The sequence below is a fragment of the Canis aureus genome, chromosome 13, assembly GCF_053574225.1.
Source record: "Canis aureus isolate CA01 chromosome 13, VMU_Caureus_v.1.0, whole genome shotgun sequence".
Taxonomy (NCBI): domain Eukaryota; kingdom Metazoa; phylum Chordata; class Mammalia; order Carnivora; family Canidae; genus Canis; species Canis aureus.
This window is the reverse complement of record NC_135623.1, coordinates 14,466,720-14,489,401: the sequence shown is the minus strand read 5'-3', so window position 1 is coordinate 14,489,401 and position 22,682 is coordinate 14,466,720. Positions and strand designations below refer to the sequence as shown.

At 59.0% G+C, this 22,682-nt stretch overlaps 1 protein-coding gene and 1 long non-coding RNA gene across 2 annotated transcripts in view; one reads left to right on the top strand and one right to left on the bottom strand.

The window, feature by feature from the left end:
* CSMD2 (CUB and Sushi multiple domains 2) overlaps positions 1 to 22,682 on the bottom strand; it is a 495,152-nt gene that overhangs the window by 342,510 nt on the left and 129,960 nt on the right.
* LOC144281923 (uncharacterized) lies at positions 15,900 to 21,041 on the top strand. The gene is made up of 2 exons (XR_013350303.1): positions 15,900 to 17,463; positions 20,129 to 21,041. It is a non-coding gene; the product is annotated as an uncharacterized LOC144281923 (long non-coding RNA).

The following is a 22,682-nucleotide window of genomic DNA, read 5'->3' as shown; positions in this document are numbered from 1 at the left end:
GCGGCTCCCGTCGCGGCTCCCGGGCCGGGCAGGCGTTGGCTTGCACCGCGTGGGCCCTGCTCGGCTGCCTCCTCCCGCTGTGACCGTGAGCTGCAACCGTCCCCTCTGCCCTCTCACTGTCTCTCAGTTCCTCATCTGAAGGTAAGAATCCGTGTCCTTCGCATGCTGGGGATCGTAGTAGCTTTCGGGGGCTGAAACCACGCACCCCACGCTGGAACGGCTTAAAAAAAAAACCAACACGACCCATACGTATAGTCTCACAACGTGCAGGTTTAGGAGCCCAAAACCGAGGTGTCAGCAGGGCCACGTCCCTGTCCCTTCCCAGCTTGTGGTGGCCCCCGGGCAGCCTTTGGCGTTCCTTGGCGCACAGACACGTCACTCCCGCCCTCCGCCTTCACGTGCCGTGTTTCTCGGTGTCTCTAAGTTTCAGCCTTTTATAAAGACACCGATCATCCTGGTGTATTTTATATTTTATTTAATGGGCTTATTTGACACCAATCATTCTGCATTGGGGTTAGGACCCCAATGGGCGCATTTTAGGTTCATCATCTGCAAACATCCGGTTTCCAGGTAACGTCAAATGCACAGCTGTAGGCGGCTACAACTTCAGTATATCTTTTCGGGGATCCGATTCAACCTACAGAAGGGCTGGGGTGCAGATTACGGAACATTAGATCTATACTATCCACTGCTCAGTTCCTGGTATGTTTTAGCCCCTCGGCCCTCCCCTCCAACGACAAATTTATTTTACTTAATCCTCAAAACCATCCAGTGGGATACCTGGATCCTCGGTGTCATTTTCATGCTCATTTTACGGATGGAAACACTGCGGCACAGAAAGGTTAGGCAATTCTAGGAAACGGCAGAGCTAGGCCATGAACCGGTCTTCCTGGCTCCACCGATCAGCACCCTCACTGCACTGTGACCCAGACAGCACCCAGCACACAGTGGGTGCTCGACCACCGGGCTCCTCAGTCCCCCTCCTTTACTGCAGGTGCCGTGACAAGATGAAGGGTGAATACCTGACTGTCCAGATTTAGCAGTCTGGTTCTTTCTTCCTTTTTTTTCTTTTTCCTCCCGTCTGATTTACTAACCTTGTATTTTTTAATAATGTCAAGGGCAACATTTAAAGCGTGGGCCTTTGTGATGTGTCTGATGCGCGACTTGCTGGACGGACAGGGGAGATGGGAGATAAGCCGCAAAGCAGGCCTTTCGAGGTGCGGCATTCTTTGATTTTTTTTTTTATTTTGCCCGTGTGTTTTCTGGCACAGATATTATAGCTGTTCACGCTCTCCCGTCTATAAAACTTCCCTTTGATTGCTTACAAAATGAAGAGTGGGATGTTTACATCCAGCGCAGCGCAGAACAATGCTATTAAAGCTGTGCCTGACATTGAACAATTCCATTGTAGATGAGCTGCGGGGAGTTTTGTCCCTTCCACAAAGCCTGGCTCTTGCCAATCAACATATTATTCTCAGTGATTGTCTGACAATGAATCTCCTCTGTGGCTGGAGTGTGGCAGAAGCCACACTGTGCCCTGTTTTATTTTTAATTTGAGACTTTAGTTCCCGGATTACAATGAAGAGTCATTTACGCTCTCTGGACAAGCACCCTCCGTGTGTTTTGGTTTCTTATCTTCCACCAAGTAACTTGTTTCATCTCCATGGCCGTACAGTTGATACTAGGGGGCAGGATGGCTGGGAAAGCGGATTCAGAGAGAAGGATTGCACGTCCCACACCCCTCAATATGGGAGAGAGGAGACGGTGTTTCCTGGGTGGGGTGGTGGGGCACGGTCAGGGGAGGGAGGAATGAAACCCAGCATCTTCCAAGCGATTACCCTGTGCCGGGCGCTTCTGCGTCGCACGTGACCTTATTTCATAAAGCGAATCTTTGTAACTCCCTTACTCCTACCAAACTCCCTCTGGCCTCGTAAACACAATTTACTGCACACTTACTATGTGCTCTCCTCAGGGCCAAGTGCTCCGTCCGCATTTCCATCCTCGGAGAACCGCCTCCACTTGCGGGCTCTGCTCCCTCTCGGCCCGTCTGACACGTTATATACTTGACACACTTGAAATCCTTGGTCTCCCTCTGCTGCAATGGAAGCTCCGTACGGACAGAGTGTTTAGCCTATTTGGTTCACGTCTGTGCCCCAGTTCCTGGGACACCGCACCTCACTTATGGGAATGCTTTGATGAAAGCTTCCTGGAGGACTCGGTGATCTTATTTAACCCTTTCAACCGCCCCCCGACAGAGATGCTGTCATCATCCCTCGTTGAGACGGGCATGATTGCCGAGAGGCCGGGGCGTTTTCTCGGGGCCCAGGGCTCGCTGGGGGGTACATGGCTGGGTTTCCGCGGCAGTACCTGGGTGCTGGGCCCCAGTACTTTGCATCTGCACCGGGTCGCACGGGCGCCGACCACTCCACCTACGGTCCACGGGGCCCCGTGCATCCTGCAGCGTCCTTATAGGGCGCCTGCCCGCGGGCGGGGTATGCCACCCACAAAGCTCACAGAGCCCTGTCCTGTCCGGTGCCAGGCTCACGCTCTCCCCGTGAGCATGCTCTCTTGGCTCAGCTTTGCAGTCTTTGCAACCTTCAGCATCAGGGTCGTGGGGGCAGGTTTACAAAGATACTAATGCCCATCCCACAACCCACTGAGTCAGGGTTTCATAGTGGAGCCTAGGTTCGTCCACGGTCTGCAAAGCAGAGCTGGGACTGACAGCCACTCGCGGTGGCCTATCATGTTGGTCATTCCATTAACCCCGTTGAGTTCTCTCTCTGAGCTGTGAACTGTTCAATCTCCAGAGCTTTGCTTGAGGCTGCACTTTGACTTCTGGGGGCGGCGAGTGTGGCCTCTCCCCTGGACCTCACGGTGCTCCATAAATCACACTTGTCCCATCCTTGCCTCTCCTTTCATATCCGTCCCCCCCGGACTTCTGCACCCCACTCTGATCTCCTTGCTGCTGCTGCTGCTGCTGCTCCCTCCAAAGTACGGTCCCCACTGACTCTGGAGGGAGCATTCTAGAATGGCAAATTTACCATGGCCCTGCCTTGTTCACCCCATTGGGCGCACACACGTGCCCGACGTGGCACACGGACCAATGCAGGCCCTCTGTTCTTTTGCGTGATTAACACAAGAACAAATAGCGATTTCAAAGTGCAATAAAAATAAAAGGAAAGAGAAAGAAAGCCTCGAGAGCTTTCCCACTGCTGTTAGGATATGTCAAGGCCGACACTCACGCAGCTCCATCCTTCCATGATGTGACCCTGGCCGACAGCCTCGGCTTTATCGAGCTCCCCCAATCTTGTCCTGTCCACGGTTGGGTTGCGATTCTAAAGCCCAGGCTCCCCAAGCACATCTTGCCTTTCTTCCAAATTGCCCATCTGGAGAACTCCTACTCACCCTTCAAAGCCGTGCTTACACGTCACTTTCCCTGTGCAGCCTTCCTTGAAACCCTTCGTGTCTTGTATAAACTGTAAAATCCCAGGAGAGCCCATCGTGATAGGATGCAAATGCAAGCACGGTGCTACTGGCAGTTGGCTCCCCGAATCCTGGAACTCTCCCAGCCCGATGATTACAGGGGCCCTCCTGGTCATCCGGTCATTTTGTGACCTCACACCCCACAGCCGACATGATTGGGGTTTAGGGGTCCCGCTTCGAGAACTACTTTGGAGTCCCCGTCACACGTACGTCCCTGCACTCATCCTACAACACTGCAACTCCCTCACCCACTCATTTACAACCTGCTGGCTTCCGAGCAGCAGCTAAGCCTGCCTGTAATTGTTTGTTTAGGTGTCTGTTTTCATCTCTGGACGCCCCCGAGGGGCGGGGATGACTTATTCTGCATTTATCTGTTGTTTGACTTAATGCCTGGCAGGGAGAGGGTGCCTTGTTGGAACGTGTTGAATAAATTTTATACGTGTGCGTGTATATATATAATGTATATTATATAAATATAAGAATGTGCATTATGTATTAGCATAAATATATACATATAAAGCCACAAACTAGTGCAGGGTTGGCAAACCGTTTGCTGTAAAGGACCAGATAGCAAATATTTTTGGCCTCGCCTTATGGTCTCTGTCTCAGTGAGTCAACTTTTCCACGGTAGTGCAAAAGCATCCACAGACAACACATGTTCCAATAAAACTTTACTGAGAAAACAGGCAGCCAGCCCACGGGCCACAGTTTGGCAGCCCGGAACTACGTGGATTCAGTCCTGCTCTTAGCTCAGGTGTACAACTTTTTTTTTTTTTTTTCCTGGGCATCGAGGATGGAACGGGCCAGGAGGAGAGCAGCCAAGCAGGCGGGAGTCGTGGACGGAGGAGACTGGCAGGAAGCGGGCAGGGCGAGCAAGGCACTGAGCCCCTGAGGACAGAGACGCAAGTCCCATTTCCTTCCTGTTCCACTCGCGGGCGGCGCTGTGCTGGCTGCTGGGAAGGGCCTGCCGGGTTCAGTCTCCACTGTCCTGTTTTTTCTTTTTAAAGATTTATTTTTATTTATTTATGATAGACACAGAGAGAGAGAGAGGCAGAGACACAGGCAGAGGGAGAAGCAGGCTCCATGCAGGGAGCCCGACGTGGGACTTGATCCCAGGACTCCAGGATCACCCCCTGGGCCAAAGGCAGGTGCAAAACCACTGAGCCACCCAGGGATCCCCGTCCTGTTTGAATCGTACGTCTCAGCCCTCGAGCTGCTCTTGGGGTTGGCATTCGTGAACCCCACGACGGGAAAGAGAACGGAAGGGTCCGTTGTGATGATGTGATGATGGCAACGGTCATGGCCTGGATGCTCAACACGAGCCAGGCACCCCGCGCAGCTGTCCGGGCTCTTCTATGTCATCTTCCCTGGACGGAGGTCCCATGCGGTCCCTGTTTTGGGGGCTGGGGAGGAGGCTCAGCAGGGCTAACTCCGGCCCAGCATCACACTGCTGGCTGGGGTCAGAGCTGGGGTCGAGACTCACTTGACCACACCACTTGACCGCGGTGCTGGTGCCGTGTGTTTCGTTAGGTTGTAACCTCAAGGTCATTTTCCCAGCTCTGGGCCCCTGCATGGAGGCTCCCTCTGCCAGACCCAGGGCAGCCCCCCAGGCCCGGGTGGATCCTCGTCGGCCCCATCTCCCCACCCCAGCGAGCAAGGGGCTGTGCAGGCCTTGATGCTCCCACCAGCGGGGGCCACACAGGGGCTGTCGTCGACGTCTCCTTGCCGCTTGGTAAGCACACGACCCCCAAAGCCTCTTCCCCCTACTGCCCATAAAGGCAACACCCTAGGCCCCAGAAGAGAGTTGCCAGTGAAAACAAAAGATGCCCAGTTAAATGTGAATTTCAGAGAAACACAAACGGAGGGTTTGGGGAATGGGGTTGAGTGTAAGTTTATCCCACACGATGATTGGGATATACTTATATTAAGGAATATTTATTAGTTGAGATTCAAGTCTATGCAGCCGCCCTATATTTTGATCGGCCAATCTCGGCGACCCTGCCCCAGAGGGAAGTCACCTCCACATCAACATCCTCAGCTACTTACGGGACCAGGGATGTCTCTGGGAACAAGGGGAAGAGGAAAACGAGAGGACACAGGAGAACACGAGGGCGAACAGGGCGGAGGCGGCGGCTGTGCAGGGGGACGCGCAGAGCCTCCCGGGCGGGGCCTGCCTACGTCTGAGGTGCAGCAGGCTTACGGGGGGCAGTGGGCCCCGCTGCCCCGGGTCGGTCCCTACGGGAGCCTCCAGCATCTGCTCTGCACCATCGCGTCGCTGTCCCACGTCAAGAGCCGGTGGCTTCCGATGAGCCGATGAGCCGCCACCCCCCGGCCCCTGCGCCGCCGAGCTGCTGGGGACAGAGCCAGGCGGAGGATCCTTGGTGCCCGCGGGGCAACGCTGCAAGATGCCCCTGGGACAGCTCGCCGTGCAGCTCGGGGCTGAGTGTGACGGACTGCGGAGCCCGGAGAAGCTGGCCAAGCAGGCTCCCCAGGACGAGACAGACGTCCCGTGAGGAGAGCGCTTGGCAGGTGACGGAAGCTCCCCAGTACTCCAGAAAGTCCGTCCTCGGGGAGAAGCCACTGCTCCGAGCGTACCCGAGTCTTCAGGAGAGCAGCCTCCCGGGGCCCGCTTTCACCAGAGCCCCCGGGAACGGGATGCAGAACACCCCCGGCTCCCCCCACCGTCCTCCCCCTGGAAACACCTAGTACCTTCTCAATTGTTCTACGAAGCACATCTTGGGAGTCGCGAGATGCTAGGCTGAGACGAGCCTGCGCTGCCTGGTTCACGCCAATCATCACCCCCGGGAAAGGGCAGGAGCCGTGACGCTGCACATCTACATGGAACTTTCCCGGTTAACAGGATTTTATTTTTTATTTTTTTGCAAACATCAGCCCCCTTGGGCATTTCCATGCTTCTGCTTTTCCGGAAGCCGGGACGGCCCGAGGTTCTCAGGGCCCCCTGGTCGGCGGCTCTGAAGACTGGGATCGATTGTCATCCAAGAAGTGAGCTTCGCACTCCCCGCCGAACGCAGCACGTGTCACACAAGGGCAAGGACACGGATTGCGTGGCAGGGCCCAGGCCCTGTGGGGCTGGCACGGGACGGCCCTGGGCCTCGGAGGCCGGCACCTGCCGAGGTTTATGCCCGGCCCCGCCGCAGGGAGTCACCGACCCTGAACCAGTCTCGGCAAAGGAGCTTGCAGAGGCCGCGGCCCCCCTGGCTCGGCAGGTGCTCAGGAGGCTGAGACCCGTACCTGGGGTGAGGCGGCCCTGTGGGAGTCACCCTTCCCCCGCTGGGCTGTCCCCCCCCCCCACGCCGCATGCCTGGCCCCTCCCCTTGCCCGTCCCCGCCCCCCCCCCCCCCCCCCCCCCCCCCCCCCCCCCGCTCCGCAGTCCCCTCCCAGGGCTGGGCCTTACATCCCCCCGACCCTGCTGGCTAGCAGGCAGTGTGAGCCCCGAGCCCACCGGAGCCCCCTGGCCCGCACGGGCCCCAGGCCCCACTTCCTGCACCCGCTCCCTGCCCGGGGCCCAGAAGCCCTGGGACACCTCACGGCCGTCTCCCTCCTTGAGGCAAGACGCACCTTGGCTTGATCCTGGCAGGAGAAGCCCAATATTCCGAAGGATCTGGGCCCCCTGGCTGCCCTTTTTCTAAGAAAAATTCAACAGAGGGGCCCAGAGAGGAATTGAGAAGGGGGCGCCCAGCCGCTGTGTCCCCCCACTTCCTGGGCCTTCTGCAGGGGAAGGGGACATGGCGACTGCACGGCACTGGTGAGACGCTGTGGCCGGGTCCCCACCGGACGTCTGCGAGCCCTCCTGTCTCCGTCAGCTGCCTTGGGACTCCCTGACCACCTCTGGGGTCTCACCGGACGGTCACCCTAAAGTCCAAAGCCTTTGTGGGGTCTCCTGTGCGGGTGCAGACCATGCACCTGGGTCTCCAGGGTTGGGAGGCGGAACTGGCTCTGCCCCCGACGAGCTGCTTGGCTTGGGGACCCCACAGAGTCCTATGCCTGACACGGGCGTGGATCCGTCGTTCGAAGGCGCTCCTTTACGCACAGACACAGAGACACGGAGACACACAGAGATACAGAGACACAGAGAGACAGAGACCACAGAGACACAGAGAGACAGAGAGACAGAGACACAGAGACAGAGACCACAGAGACACACAGAGACACACAGAGAGACAGAGACACAGAGACACACAGAGACACACAGAGAGACAGAGACACAGACACACAGACACACAGAGACAGAGACCACAGAGATACAGAGATACACAGAGAGACAGAGACACAGAGACACACAGAGACCACAGAGACATACAGAGACAGAGACACACAGAGACATACAGAGAGACAGAGACACACACAGAGACACACAGAGACAGAGACACACAGAGACAAAGAGATACAGAGACACACATAGAGACACACACAGACACAGAGACACACATAGAGACAGAGACACACAAAGAGACACAGAGACACACAGAGATACAGAAACAAACACACACAGAGAAACAGAGACACACAGATACCCTCTCATTATCTCGTACCCGAACATGCTTACTTCACAGGCCCAGAACCGTCCGTAGCTTTCGCATCCATCCACACGGCAGCAGGCACCACACCTCCTCCCGAATGTACGACAAACAGCCTACGCTGTGTCCAAATGACAATCATCTTCCACGCGGCCTCTCCTGGGTGATGCACTCGTCCTGACGGCCGTCTCCTCCCCCGGCATGTACCTCTGGGAGGCCAGCGTCCCCATCCCCACACTTACGGGGCCTACCAGGCTGCTGGGTCGAAGCTCTTGTCACCTGGGCACAGACGGGGGGCGGTGCCCGCAGCTCTGGCACAGATCACGAGCTACGTACGAGGGGGCTGCGAGGCCGTGGGGTCAGGCAAGCACAGGGCTCCCTGGCTCGGGGAGGGGTGCCGGCATCCCACTGCCAGTGGGTTAGCGGTTAACGCGGAGCCGTCAGCAGAGCACATGGGTGAGCAAGGGGCCCCGGACACAGACAGCCCGGGTGCAAATCCCAATACATCTGGGACGTGATCTCGCAGAAGCCCCAGGGGCCGCCGGGGAGGGCGTCCGGGCAGCGTGGGTGAGGCCAGCACTGGGAGAGAGCAGATAGCCGGACGCTGCACGGGAGATGCTGGCTGTGCCGGCAGGGGCGTCCCTGGGTCCACCGCCACCTGCCCCGGGCCAGGCAGGGTTGACGCCTTCCCGAGCGCAAGAGCAGAGGGGCCGAGCGGCCCTACCAGCCCCGGAGGAGCCCGGGACACACCCACGGGCCAGGCCCCCGGCCCACGGCCACCCGCCCGGCCCCTCCGGCTGTGCTCACAGCCTCGGCGATGACAGGAACCGATGCCGCGGAGGGCTCTCCTGGGAGAGGCGTCAGGCCTGGTCTCGGCGAGAAGGACGGGCGTTCCAGGTAGAGGAGCTGGGCCGCGGCCAAGCCCCCGCCCCATGCACGCCCCTGCTGTCCTGTCCTTCCCGCTCGGGAAGGCTCCCGCTCCACACACACACCAAGGAGTCCCGAGGCCCCGTCTGCAACACTTTCCATCCCGAGTCTTTGCACGACGCAACCACAGTTAGCTATCTTTTCCCCTCTGCTTACTCTGTCTCCCTGCGTCGTCCGCCCCGGCTAGAATGCAAGCTCCGCACGAGCAGGACACTGTCCCAACGGCTCCACCGGCGAGACCCAGGGCCTGGCACGGCGTCATCGCTCAATAAACGTTTGTTGAGTGAATTCACACGTGAGCAATTAAAAACGCACACCAAGTGCTTCGCGTGGGGCCTGGCAAGACGTCGCCCCAGTTGGCTATGGCCTGGATCAGCAGTGTCATCCTCGGCACAGCCCCAGGCCTCCTGCTTCGTGGGTCGGCACGGGTGGCTCTCCCTCTGAGAGGTGGGGCAAGGGGGTGTTGTGTCCGGGAGGGACGTTGTGTGCCATGGTGGCAGCTGGGATCATCCGCGGGGCTCCGTATACCCCCCGGGGGACGTGTCTTCCACGGAGAGCACACGTCCTGGCGTCACAGGTTCTGAGGTTGGCACCGCGAGGACGCCCGGGGCCCAGGCCAGCAGGCGGGAGGGCCCTCGGGAGGTGAAGAGGGGCAGCACCATGACCGCGGGGATCGGATGGTTCCCCGGATCCGTGTTCCCTGCTTCGGGGGCGGTGACAAGCCTCTCCTACTGCCCGTGAGTGCGTTCCTGGGTGGAGGGACCTCCCAGGCTTCCCGCCCCCCACGCCCATCAAGGTGACCCTGGAAAAAAACCATCAGAGGCCCTTTAAGTGGTGCTTCCTGCAGGGTTTCCATGGCAACGCTGTGTGAACTGGCTGGGGTTGGTGGGCTGGCCCCCTCCTCCCTGCCTGACTCCTCCCTGCCTGACTGCCATCGAGCCATCATGGCCTGGGCTCCTCCGGGCCGCGGGATCTTCAGCCTCCGCAGCCTCGGTTTGTCCACTCGTAACACGGGGACGGCGACTGTATCCGTCTCAGAGGGCGGTTCCGACGATGAAGCGCATCGCCGTGCGTAAAGCGCCTCTTACACGGTTGCTCTGGGCCCCGGCAGTCCCATCCCGTGGTTCCACCCCCTCGATTCCCTCCCCCTGGGGGTGTGTGGGGGGGACCCACGACTAGGATGGAGTGTCACTGTCACCGCACCGTTAGAAAAAGGTATTTGGCAACGCTGAACGGCTCCTTGGCGCGTGCAAGTATGGCCCCGATCAGCTGGCGCCGAGTTAGTCCCAAAGGCAAGGACTCCGGGTGGGCCTGGCCTGATCAGGGGAGGCTGGGGGGCTGGTGCCCAGCGACTGGAGCAGCACTCTCTCCCGCTGACCTTCCAGAAGGAAGCTGCCCCAGCCCCACAGCCACAAGGAAACGGATTCTCCGAAGGGTCACGCGAGCCGCGGAGAGGGCCCTGAGCCTCAGGCAAGCCCCCGGCCCCGCGGCCGACAGCGGGCTACAGCCCCGTGGGACCCCGGGTGCGAGCCCTGCGGCGCCCGAAGCCCGACCGCGGAGACTGCGCCGTAGTAAATGCACCTGACGTCGCTACGTCTGTGGCACTTTGTCACGCGGCCTGGACACGAGGCAGGTGTTGGAGGCCACGCCCCCCGGCATCACTGCACCCCCCCCACCCCAGCAGGTGCGTGAGGCCAGGTGTGCGGCTTCCAGGGTGGCCCGGGCGCCTCCGACACGTAGAAGGACATCTGCCAAGAGCGTCCTCTTGTCCTGGACGGAAAAGATTGGCACCCGCTCGGAAGCCCACGGGTGCTCTGCTTGGCTTGCCGCGAGCCTGGTCGGAAAATGCAGAAGGGCACGCGTGAGGCGACGGTGTGGCGCCGCCGGCTTCATCGCCAACGTGATGGGACGCAAAGGCCCGAAAGGCAGTGAAGGCGGGTGCCCACAGGGTCCTGGGCTGCATGGGCCGCTCACGGGGCGCTCAGAGGTCCGTCTCCTTAACCCGAATATGAGCCTCGGCCCTACTTCCATGTCACCAACCTGGTCCCCGGCCTTGGATGTTTCCAGGTTTAATACGGGACACCCCGGTCCCGGCTGAGCCTGCGGGCAGGTGGGGCAGCACTGTTGGTTACCTGCCCCTCCGCCCCGTGTGTCCCCGACTTTGGGGGCCTCGAGCTGCTCCTGACCTCCCCAGGCGGACGGCCACCCATGCAGACGCCCTGCACGGCCCTCTGCGGGCACCTCCCCGTGCGCCTCGGCTGCCCAAGTCCATGGGCCTCCACTGCCCGAGCCCGTGCGCCTCTCCCTGCCCCAGCCCCTGTACCTCCCCTGCTCCAGCCCCTGCACCTCCCCCTGCCCCAGCCGGTGCACCTGCCTGAGCCCCTGCACCTCCCTATGCACCTCCCCCTCCCCAAGCCCCTGTACCTCCCATGCCCCAGCCCCTGCACCTCCTCCTGCCCCAGCCCCTGCACCTCCCCTGCCCCAGCCGGTGCGCCTGCCCCTGCTCCAGCCCCTGCATCTTCCCTGCCCCAGCCCCTGTGCCTCCCCCTCCCTGAGCCCCTGTGCCTCCTCTTGCCCCAGCCAGTGCACCTGCCGAAGTCCCTGCACCTCCCCCTGCCTGAGCCTTGCACCTCCCCCTGCCCGAGCCCCTGTGCCTCCCCTGCCCCAGCCCATGCACCTGCCCAAGCCAATGCACCTCCCCTGCCCCAGCCCCTGCACCTCCCCCTGTCCCAGCCCCTGTGCCTCACCTGCCCCAGCCCATGCACCTCCCCCTGCCCCAGCCCCTGTGCCTCCCCTGCCTGAGCCCCTGTGCCTCACCTGCCCCAGCCCATGCACCTCCCCCTGCCCCAGCCCCTGCGCCTCCCCTGCCCCAGCCCCTGTGCCTCCCCCTCCCTGAGCCCCTGTGCCTCCCCGTGCCCGAGCCCATGCACCTCCCCTGCCTGAGCCCCTGCGGCCTACCCCTGCCTGAGCCCGTGTGCCTCCCCCTGCCCCAATCCGTGCACCTCCCCCTGCCCAAGCCCCTGCACCTCCCCCTGCCTGAGTCCCTGCACCTTCCTCTGCCCGAGCCCCTGTGTCTCCCCCTCCCTGAGGCCGCCCCGCTCACTGCCCTCCGTGCCTCGTCTCTGTGCACCACCTGCCCCAACCTGAAGCGACATGATTTACCTGACGTGTCTCCACACAGGGAGCGACCGTCTTGTTCACTGCGGCTCCCGACCCCCAGGACGCAGGTGGACGGGGTAAATGAAGCCTCATCTCCTGGGGCTTCCGGTCCCCAAGGGGCAGCAGCCCTCGGGGTCCCGGGCCCTCTTGGCGTCCCTGGGAGGCCCGGTGCTGTGCCGTCCCCTGCGCCCTTCTTCCTGCTGAGCTCACAGCCTCCGGGGATCCCCAGAGGAAGGACCCCCAGGATCGTCTCACCCCGAGTCTACCTCTGTTTTCCAGAATCTCGTACGTGCTCTGTGTCTGGCAAACCCGCTCAACGATTCCACGCATGGAGTCCGTGGGAGCCAGATTCACCCGCACGGACACTACCAGGCCGCTGACTCGCAACCTCGCTGCTCCCCGGCAGCCGGTTTTTCCTAATTATTCATTAATTTATTTTATGACCGATAGAGGGGCCTGTGCCAGGCACCGGGGACAGGGGCTTGTACCAGGCTCAGGCTCAGGCTCGCAGGCCGTGGGGGCGGGAGGGGGTGCAGGGAGCCCGGGGGCCACGGTCCTCCCCGTGGACACAGACCCTCATGCACCACCTTTCTGAGCTCGTCTCCGCAACAGGCGTGTGCAGTCAAGAGTGTTCAGGCGATGAGCGAGAGATGGTGCAAAGCAGCCGCCACCCACCCCGGCGGGCAGCAAGAGCCTGGTGAATGCCTGGCACCCGCTTCCCTTCGCGGCGGCGGAAACCATCCGGCAAATTCGTGGGGCCCGGCTCGGCGGCAGTTCTGGCCGCAGGGCCCCCACAGCCGCTGCCCCTCATGTCACCCTCACAGGCCCCCTCTGAGGGGCGTAGCAGAGCCCAGACCAGGTCCCCGGGGTGCAAGGGTGGGCTCTGGTGGTGGAGAGCACGCCCACCTGGGGGGCTTGTTCTCACCCAGGAAGGGTGGCAGGAGGCCCACACAGACCCCACGGGGAGGCACCTGTTCCGTGGGAACCAGCCGCCTCCAAGCAGGAACCCTTGGTCCACCCGGTGCTCGTTGGGGATTCTAACCCGGATTCATTCGACCAACAACCCTGCAGGAACAGATTCACTGCCTCCTCTGCTCCAGCACGCCAACGGCCCCCCGTCCCTCGGGCTGAGCACGAAGTCCTTGCCTCGGCCTTGCAGGCCCCACACAGGCCCTCTGCCCGCCTCTCTCCCACCCTCCCTCCGCTCCCACCTCCCACCTCAGGGCCTTTGCACGCACAGCTCCTGCTGCCTGGAACCACCTGGCTCCGGGAGATCAGCAGGGAGAGCTTTGTCCGCCCTCAGGTGCTTCCTCAGATGTCTCAAGGGCCCAACGCACCCCCAAAGTTTGCAATCACAAGCCCCCTCCCCCCGCAGCCCCTGCTTTTGTTCTCTCCACAGCATTCCTGAGCACCCGCAGCCACCATCCCTGTCGCCATTGGAATTCATCGCGTAGTTCGGTGTCTGCCAGGGAAGCCCATGGGGAACGGGATTCCTTTTGGTCCTGTTTCTGCCCGTCTCTGAGCCGAGCAGCGCCGGGGCCCGGAGGCTGCTGACGGAGCAGGTGTAGCACGGTGTCCAGAGTCGGGAGCTGGGGCCCCGCGTCCCCAGCCTTCCCAGCTGGCTCCTGACCGTGTCCCATCTGCAAGGCCCCTCACGAGCCCCGCGCCCTGGTGGGCTCCCCCCCGGGAGCAGTGTCCCCTCCCCACGGATGCCCCTCACCCTCCAGGGGACCCCCAGGAGCAAGACACGACGAAGCCATAGTTCGGCTCCGGCAACGACGTGGGCAATGTGGTACTGGCCTGCTGACCCCGATGCCGCCCAGCCTGCCCGGATCAGCCCGTCTTGCCCCCTCCGCCCTCCCTGCGCCGGGAAACTCCTGCTCGGTCTCCAGGACGCCCGACCTCGGGCACGACTCAGCCCTCACCTGCTGTGCCGCCTCCCCTGACCGGCGCCTGGGGTGGGGTCGGCAGCCCGCCGGGACACCCATGGCCCCTGGGGCCCCCGCCTCCCCGCTGCACCTGGGCAGCCGTGGGAACCTCCAGGAAGCTTCTAGAGCAGCAGGTCTAGGCCACATGGGCCACACTGCCCCGGGGCAGGTCCGAGCAGGGCTATTTCGTGTGCATTCCATCTATATTTAGAGCCTTGTTGAGGTACCACGGACACCCCACAAGCCGAGCATCCGTAAGGTGCTCACCTGGACCAACTTTAACCCATGTGCCCTCCTCCTGCGTCATCACCGCCATCAGGTAGCGGCGACCTCCGAGGTTTCCAGACGACCCACGCTGCCTCCCTGGCTCTGCGTCTCCCCCTCTGCCCTGCCCCCCCAGCCACCACCCATCTGCCCGCCTTCACTCTGCGGCAGTTTGGAGCCTCGAGGACCCTATAGAATCGGACTCCGAGGGTACATGGTCCTCTTCGTGTGGCTCTTCCCCGCGGGACGACTCCTCTGAGACCCGTCGGTGGCGCCCATCTCGTGGCTCAGTACTACTCCGAGGGCCGCATGCACCACCGCTGGTTATCCGTTCACCTGCTGGCGGGCAACCTGCATCATTTCCAGTTTTCGCTTCTCACAAACAAAGCCGGCTAAGCCTTTGGGCACAAGCCTTTATGTGGACGTATGCCTTTCTCTTGCTCGGGGTGCCAGCTGGGAGTGGGAGGGATGGGGATGTGTGACAGGGCTGTTTGAGTCGTTACGAAACCATCAAACTTTCCTTCCACGGTCATCGCACCCCTGCGTGTTCCAGCCGCAGTGCAGGGGAGTCACGGGGAGCGCCGGGATTTAAAAACCTCCTACATGGTTCTGACCTGCATTTGGGGTTTGGAACAACTTCTCTAAACGGACCTAAAGGGGTAGTGGAAGGGGAGGCGGGCGGGGGGACGGGGGGACTGGGGGACGGGCACTGAGGGGGGCACCGCACGGGATGAGCGCTGGGTGTTGTACTGCATATCGGCAAATCGAACTCCAATAAAAAATAGACAAAAATAAATGACAAATAAATAAACGGATCCAAAAGCTCTCGGAGTTGAGGTAGCGCCGTGTGGAGACCGAGAGAAGGCTCTGGGGCAGGACTGCCTGGGTCCAAATCCCATGGGGTCCAGGCCCTGGAGGACCTTCATCAACAGGCAGGCAGGCCACGTCCCCAAACGCTTCCCATCCACCCACTGACTAAACGGGGGCAGGAGCACCTATAAAATGTGCAGGACCCGACGCAAGCTAACAGCGGACGGCCCCTTGCTGGGAACATGGCGAAGGATTTCAAGACGGCAGTGGGACACGGAGCCACGCACAGGGCCCTCGGTGCCGGTGTCTGCAGGGGCCTCGTGTCCCAGGCAGGAGCTGGTCCTGAATGCAGGAGGCTACGTAAAGGGCGCGTCATCCCCACAGACCTCGGAGCGACAGGGTGAAGGTCAGGCAAGGGGTCGGGGAGGACAGCCCTGGCTTTCGGGACTGCGCAGTCCAGTAATGGGCACAGAAGAGGGAAGAAGTCAGCAGGCGGGTGCAGAACAGAGTAACAGGTGCGGTGGGGAAAGGCATGAACCTCATGGGAGCAGCTGTCCTGCTGTGCCGGGGAAGGACGGGGTCAGGGATGGCTGCCAGGAGAGAGGATGCACCATCTGGACTTTCGAGAAGAAGCCTACGGGACGTCCCAGGGCGCCCACTGGCCCTCGGAGCCTCGGGTCTTGGCCCCAGTGAGCTGCAGCCCAGGCCTGTGGCGCTAGGCCGACCTTGTCCCACCTGCACATCCCCAATGGAGGCCGTGGTGCCGCACAGCCTCGCAGGCGCCGTCCACGCAAAGTGAAGCGTTGGCCGGGCCACTCGCTCCACATTCGGCTGGGGCTGAGGCATGGGCTGCGTGGGCGTGGGTGGGGGGTGCTGGCACACGAGTGAGACGCCCGGCTAGGGAGGAAACCTAGCTAGGCACACGGCAGCTCTGGTTCCGTGGGCTTCTGCTCTGGGCCTTCTGCGCCAACTCCTCCCAAGTGACGAGCATCTTCATCTTTTCGTGAAAAATCATCTCCCTAAAATAGAGCCAAGAGTCCGGGGTGGGAGCGGAGGCGCCAAGGAAGCGAGGGGAGTCTCGGGAGGGAACGGCTTGGGGCTGGGAAACAGAGGCTGCGCGCGCCTTGCCTTGCGGAGGGGAAGCCGTCGGGGACGGCGGGGACGGTTTGCGAGGGTCTGAAAACAAGAACAGGACGATTCAGGAAAGCGTTTCAGCGGGTGCTTCAGCCGGAGCAAGAATCGCCCCCCCCCCCCGGGGGGGGAAGGAGCGCGGCTGGGTGACAGCGACAGAAGGCGGCTAAGGGTGTAGTGACAACGTGCCCAGGGAACCCCTGGCCATCCCCGAAGGTGCCTGGAGTGCAGCGGAGCCCACAGGCGTCCCCGGAGAGCGCGGCCGCAGCGCTGACCTTGCAGCTCATGGACACGGATGGGCTGAAACGTCTGGCCGAGTGTGTGCGTGGCTGGGGGACAGGCGGGTGGCACGGCCGTTCCAGGCCTCGTGACCCCAGGTCCCGAGCAGCTCTGCCCAGACTCCCGGTGGCGTCTGCGGGGTCATGACGGGGGCGACGTGCTTGGGAAGCGGTTTAGCGGAGAACTGATCTTAGTATTTCATAAACGGCTTCGGCCCCACGTTTACGGAATCGTGACAGGTCTGGAGGAGTCGCCACAATACCGTTTCTTCAGGGGCCTACACTACTGATCTTCTAATAGGGGAAACAGATGCTGCAGGATTTGGGGATGTCGGGTTCTCAGGCTACACGCACGCTCCCCAGATCTCACGGATCGACACACACGCTCCCCCAGTGTAGACACATTCGCAGGCACGCTCTCGCTCAACTGCCCAGCACACCTGCACTCACAGCAGCTCTCGGGCTCCTGCGTGCGCACCCGCTCCCCGCACACGACCCCATTACCAGCTTCTTTCTCCTTCCAAGCCAACCCCATCTCCTCCTTTCTCTGTCCCCACCCCACACCCCAGGTCAAATCCTAGCCACAGTCCACACAAGCCATTCAACAGGATCTCCTAGAGGCATGCGGAGGAAAACGCAGGACAGTCCCAGACCCCTTCCCCAGCCCAGGTGCCCACTGGACGGCCGCGCCTGCACGTTGGGCGCACACGCTCCCCGGCCAACCCGCTGAGATCAGAGCCAACGGCCTTGCACTAACCCAACAGAAAGGCCTCCCTTAGGGCCACGGGTGTCTCCCGCTGCACTTTCAGACCCTAGTCGGTGAAGAAGGGTCCGATGGAGCAGGATAAGCCTGGAGATCGCGGAAGGGGGGCTGGTTTGACGGCGGCGGCCCCAAGCAGAACAGAAACTCAGAAGGACATCAAGCCTTCCTTCCGGCAGTTTCCGGTGAGATAAAGGGCCCCCGGGTGAAGCACTCTTAGATAACGAAGCACGGCAACTGCCCACATCTGTGATTTTTTCCCAATGCTTGGCCAACTGTCGATAGCAATTAAAACTTTTTAATTCCAGGGGAGTTAACAGTCCGTGCTGTGGGTTTCGCGTGCACGTGGCTCGACGATCCCACATCTCACCCAGGGCTCACACACCGCAAGTGCCCTCCTTCGTGCCCTTCTCCTATTTTCCCCGTCCCCCTGCCCGCCTCCTCTCTGGTCACCATCAGCTTCTCCTGTGTAGTTAAGTGTCTGTGTTTGGTTTGTCTCGCTTTTTTCTGTGTCCATTTGTTTTGTTTCTTAAATTCCACATATTTGTCTTCCTCTGATTGACTTACTTTGCTCAGCACACCCTCCCGACGCATCCATGTTGTTGCAAATGGAAGGATTCCATTCTTTTTTATGGCTGAATAGTGCTCCAATGCGTATACGTGGCACATCACCATCCACTCATCTACCGACGAGCACGTGGGTCCCTTCCACAGTCTGCCTCTTGTAGATGACGCCGCGATGACGCCGCGATAGGCGTATGGGGCGCATATATCTTTTCAGATTAGTGTTTCTGTGTCCTGTGGGTAAATACCCAGCAGGGGAAGTACTAGATCCTAGGGTAGTTCCATTTTGAGCTTTTTGAGAAACCACTTTTCCAGAGGGGCTACACAGTCTGCATCCCCACCCACAGTGCACCCCGGTTCCTTTTTTGGCACGTCCTCCCCAAAGCTTGTTGTTTCTTGCATTTTTGATTCCAGCCACTCTGACAGGTGTGAGGTGACCCCTCACTGTGGTTCTGGCCCGCATTTCCCTGAGGACGAGCCATGGTGAGCATCCTTCCATGTGTCTGTTGGCCATCTGGACGTCTTCTTCGGAGAGATGTCTGTCCATGTCTTCTGCCCATTTTTGAAATTGGATTATTTGTCTTGGGGGTGTTGAGCTGTATGAATTCCTTATATAGTTTGGATACTTGCCCTTTTTCAGATACGTCACTTGCAAATCTCTTCTCCCATTCAGTAGGGCTGTCTTCTAGTTTTGTTGTTTCCTTTGCTGTGCAGGAGCTTTTTAGGTTGATGTAGTCCCGATAGTTTCTTTTTGCTTTTGTTTTCCTTGCCTCAGGATACGTATCTTAAAAAAAAAAAAAATGTTGCTATGGCCAATTTCAGAGAAATTACTGCCTGTGCTGTCTTCTAGGATTTTTATGGTTTCAGGTCTCACATTTAGATCCTTAATCCGTTGTGAATTTTTTTGTGTGTGTGTGTGAGTTTATTTTTGTGTGTGATGTAAGCCAAGTGGTCCAGTTTCATTCCTTAGCATGTAGCTGTCCATTTGGGACAAACGGGAACGACCCCGTTTGTCGAAGAGACCGTCTCTCTCCGCTTTTGCATATTCCTGCCTCCTTTGTTGAAGATTAATTGACTATATGGTTGCGGGTTTATTTCTGGGCTCTCTATCCTGTTCCATTGATCGGCGTGTTTATTTTTGTGCTGGTACCTTGCTGTTGTGATGACTTCGGCTCTGTAGTAGGTCTTGAAATCCGGGACACCCCCAGTTTTGCTGTTTCTCAAGATTGCTTTGGCTACTCCAGGTCTTTTCTGGTCCCACCTAAATGTTAGGATTGTTTGCTCTAGTTCTGTGGAAAATGCCGCTGGCGTTCTGATAGGGACTGCATTACGTCTGCAGCTTGCTCTGTGCAGTATGGACATTTTAACAATATTTGTTCTTCCCGTCCATGAGCATGGAAGGCCTTTCCATTTGTTTGTGTTGGCTTCAATTTCTTTCATCACTGCTCTATACTTTTCAGAGCACAGGTCTTTCACTTCTTCGGCGAGGTTTATTCCTCGGTGTTTTATTGGTTTCGGTGCAACTGTCAATGGGAATGTCTTCTTGATTTCTGATGGGACATACTCTGGGTACACCTCTGCTGGTTTGGCAGCTACGTGCTCTCCAGCTACCAACAGTCCTTGCTAAACTTTCCATTAGGTCGCTGCCAAAAGTCTAAACAGACACGAGAGAGGCGGAGCCACTCTGCATTCCACAAGCACAACTGATTACTGAGAACCTAGAATCCATCAGGCCATAATTTCAACAGCAAAAGGCCTGACTCTCACATTTTGCTTGGATTTCACCTGCCTTCGAGAGGGAAGCGCCCCATTCTCTCCATTGGTCCACCTTTTCTATTTGTGGCCAAGTGGGTAAATCACGTCATCCCTGCCTCATGGACCTTGGTGTATTCTCTTTGGAAGGAAGGTGGCCAGCCCCACTGTATTCTGCGGTCTAGCCCCATCGAGGTCCCACACCTCAGGGAGCCTGTCCAGATAGAAGTAACACTGGTTCTCTGGTTCCTATTTGGTGAGATATCTTTGCATCTCCTTTCTTTGACTCAGAGCTCAAATCAGAGGAGTGTCTTAAGTTCCCCTGAACTCTTGTTACTCATCGTTATAGTTTCTCACAAGTCCCAGGTGGCAGATGGACCCCAACATGATCCCCCACAAATTCCTGACCTCCTGATGTTCATACTGCCGTGTAACACCATCCTCTTAAGTGTGGGGCCTGTGACTTGCTCCTTGCCAACAGAATATAGCAAAGGTGACGGGATGTCACTCTCATGATTATGTCACATTATACAGGACTTTATCTTAGACTGGAGAGAGAGAAACTCCCCCTGCAGGCTCCGTGAACTAAGATGTCATGTTGCAGAAGCCCACGTGACAAGGAGCTAGACGCGGCCTCTAGGACCCAAGAGCTTCCTCCAGAACTGAAAGGAGGCATCCGGCTGACATCCAGCAGAAATCTGGGATCCCTCAGTAATACGGCTGCAAGGAAACAAAGTTCCAGCAACCAGAACAAACACGGAGGGGGATTCGTCCTCAGTCAAGCCCCCAGATGAGAATGCAGCCCAGCCAACACTTGATTGCAACCTGTGAGGTCCTGAGCAGAGGACCCGGCTGGCCCGTGCCCGGACTCCTGATCCATTAATCAGCATGAATGTTATTCCTCATGAGAGAATAAACGTGTGCTGTTTTAGGTTAACTTTGTGCTGATTTTACAATCATGATAATCTGTAATTGTGATCAGCGATATTGCGCTGATAACTATGCCTGGCTTTGCTGGGACGTTACCATGCTGAAGCTACTTTTCTAGGCCTCTGCCAACTCCCAGCTTTCTTGGTTGCATGCCCCTCTTGACATGTTCTGCATATATCCTGTCTGTTCCCTAGCTCCCTGGAGAAGGCCCCCTAAGACAGTCCCGTCATCATGCACTCAGAGGTGATAATTGAAACCGTGGGAGTCAGTGAGATCACAGGAGAAAGAGCTCGTTGAGAGAAGATCAGGACAAGGACTGAACCCTGAGGGACACTCGTATGTAGAGGTGGCTGGTCTGAATGGAGATGTGCTGGAAGCATAAAACGTGTGCCCAATCTCAGAGGCTTAATGTGGAAGGAAGAATGTGAAATATCTCAGTATATTTCGCAAGCATTACATGTTTAAAAGATAATATTTTGGATGTGTCAGGCTAAATAAAATATATTATTAGATTTAATTTACCTGTTTCTTTGTACTTTATTATTTTTATTTTTTAAGATTTTGTTCATTCATTTGAGAGAATGTGAGGAGGGGAAGGGCAGAGGGAGAGGGAGAAGCAGCCTCCCCACTGAGCAGGGAGCCGATGTGGGACTCGATCCCAGGACCCTGAGCCCAAGGCAGATGCTTAACTGATTGAGCCACCCAGGTGTCCCCGGTCCACTTTTACTATGGTTCCTAGAAATTTAAAATTGACACATGGCCACCAACTAAAAAAAAAAAAAAAAAAAAAATTACATACATGGCTTGCGTCCGAGATCTACATTACACTCCTACCAAACAGAGGAATAGATTTGTAAATTAGATATTGTTATTTTCATTTAACAAATGAGAAAATTGAGGTTCTGAGAGATTAAGGGATTGGGTGATCTTCCCACGATCACTTAAGAATTCATCGGAGTCAGAAATTCGAAGCCAGGTCTGTGGGACCCAAACGTGGGTGCTGGTACCTACTGTGCTCTGCTGGGTCTTTAGGTGGACGAGCCGGTGAGTAAATGTGTAGGATTCTGATGGTGACGAGAGCTCCTGCCGCCAGGCCAGGTCGGAGAGACGGCAGGCATGCAGGCACTCACCCCTGTCCCTCTCCCCCCACCGCCCCTGCTCCTCGGGGAAGCTGCCACACGCCCTCCCTCTGGAATCCTGGTCCGTAGGTACCGATCCCACCATTTCAGATCTGCTCCTGGTCTCTGCCCCAGAGGAGGCCCTGCAGCCCGAGCTCAGGCTTGGCACCTGGGAGAGACCTCCAGGCACACTCCCAGCCCTGCCCGCCTGCCAGCCTGACCCCTGGGACGGAGGCGGCCTCCCCAGGGCAACGCATGTGGGGCCGGCCCAGGCCCGGGGAGGCAGGCCTGTGCATGCCCACTCGCTGTCACCTGCCTCCGGAGACTTGGCACCGGGACGTGACTGGCAGGCCCCGAACGGGCAGGCGGCAAACCTAACTCCAAAACGGTTCTCTTTGTCCCCTAAGTGTCTCCCTCTGGCGCCAGCCACACGCGTCCCTGCATGTTTCCCTCGGCCTCAGTTTCCTCACCAGTAAAACCGGGTGATAATGATCCGGCTGCCGGGAGGATGAGCCGGGATGCCGTGTGCGAGGGGCACAGTGGCTGGCATGGCGCAGACGCTCAGGGGACCGTGCGATGACCGTCAGCAGGGGCAGTACCGTCCCCATGACAGCGGTCCCCGTGGCATCGGGAGGCGCTGTTCTGAGCCACTGGCCATGGGCTCTCTCCTTCCAGGCTCTGGCCCGGCTGGAGCTCCTTCCTGGAAAGGACGACCGAGATTTAACATGCGCCCAAGTGCTGCCACCCCCCTTCGCAAGTGCACCCCCGACCCTGGCGGCCGTGAGCTCGAGTCCCCAGGGCCCCGGGCACACCGGAGCCGGCTCGGGCGGCCTCGGCTCTGGGAGGGCCCCTGGAAGCAGCTTACCCACCTGGGCCCCTTCCTGGCTCCCCACGTCTCCAGCTCCTGTGTGGCGCCCACGTGCTGGGGTGTCCCCTCTGTGTGTGCACGGGCACCAGGGGCTCGGGGAGACAGACTGCGCGACAAGCCATCGGGGCTGCAGGCTCCCCCAGGGCCGAGGGCGCTACGGCTCCGCCGCCTT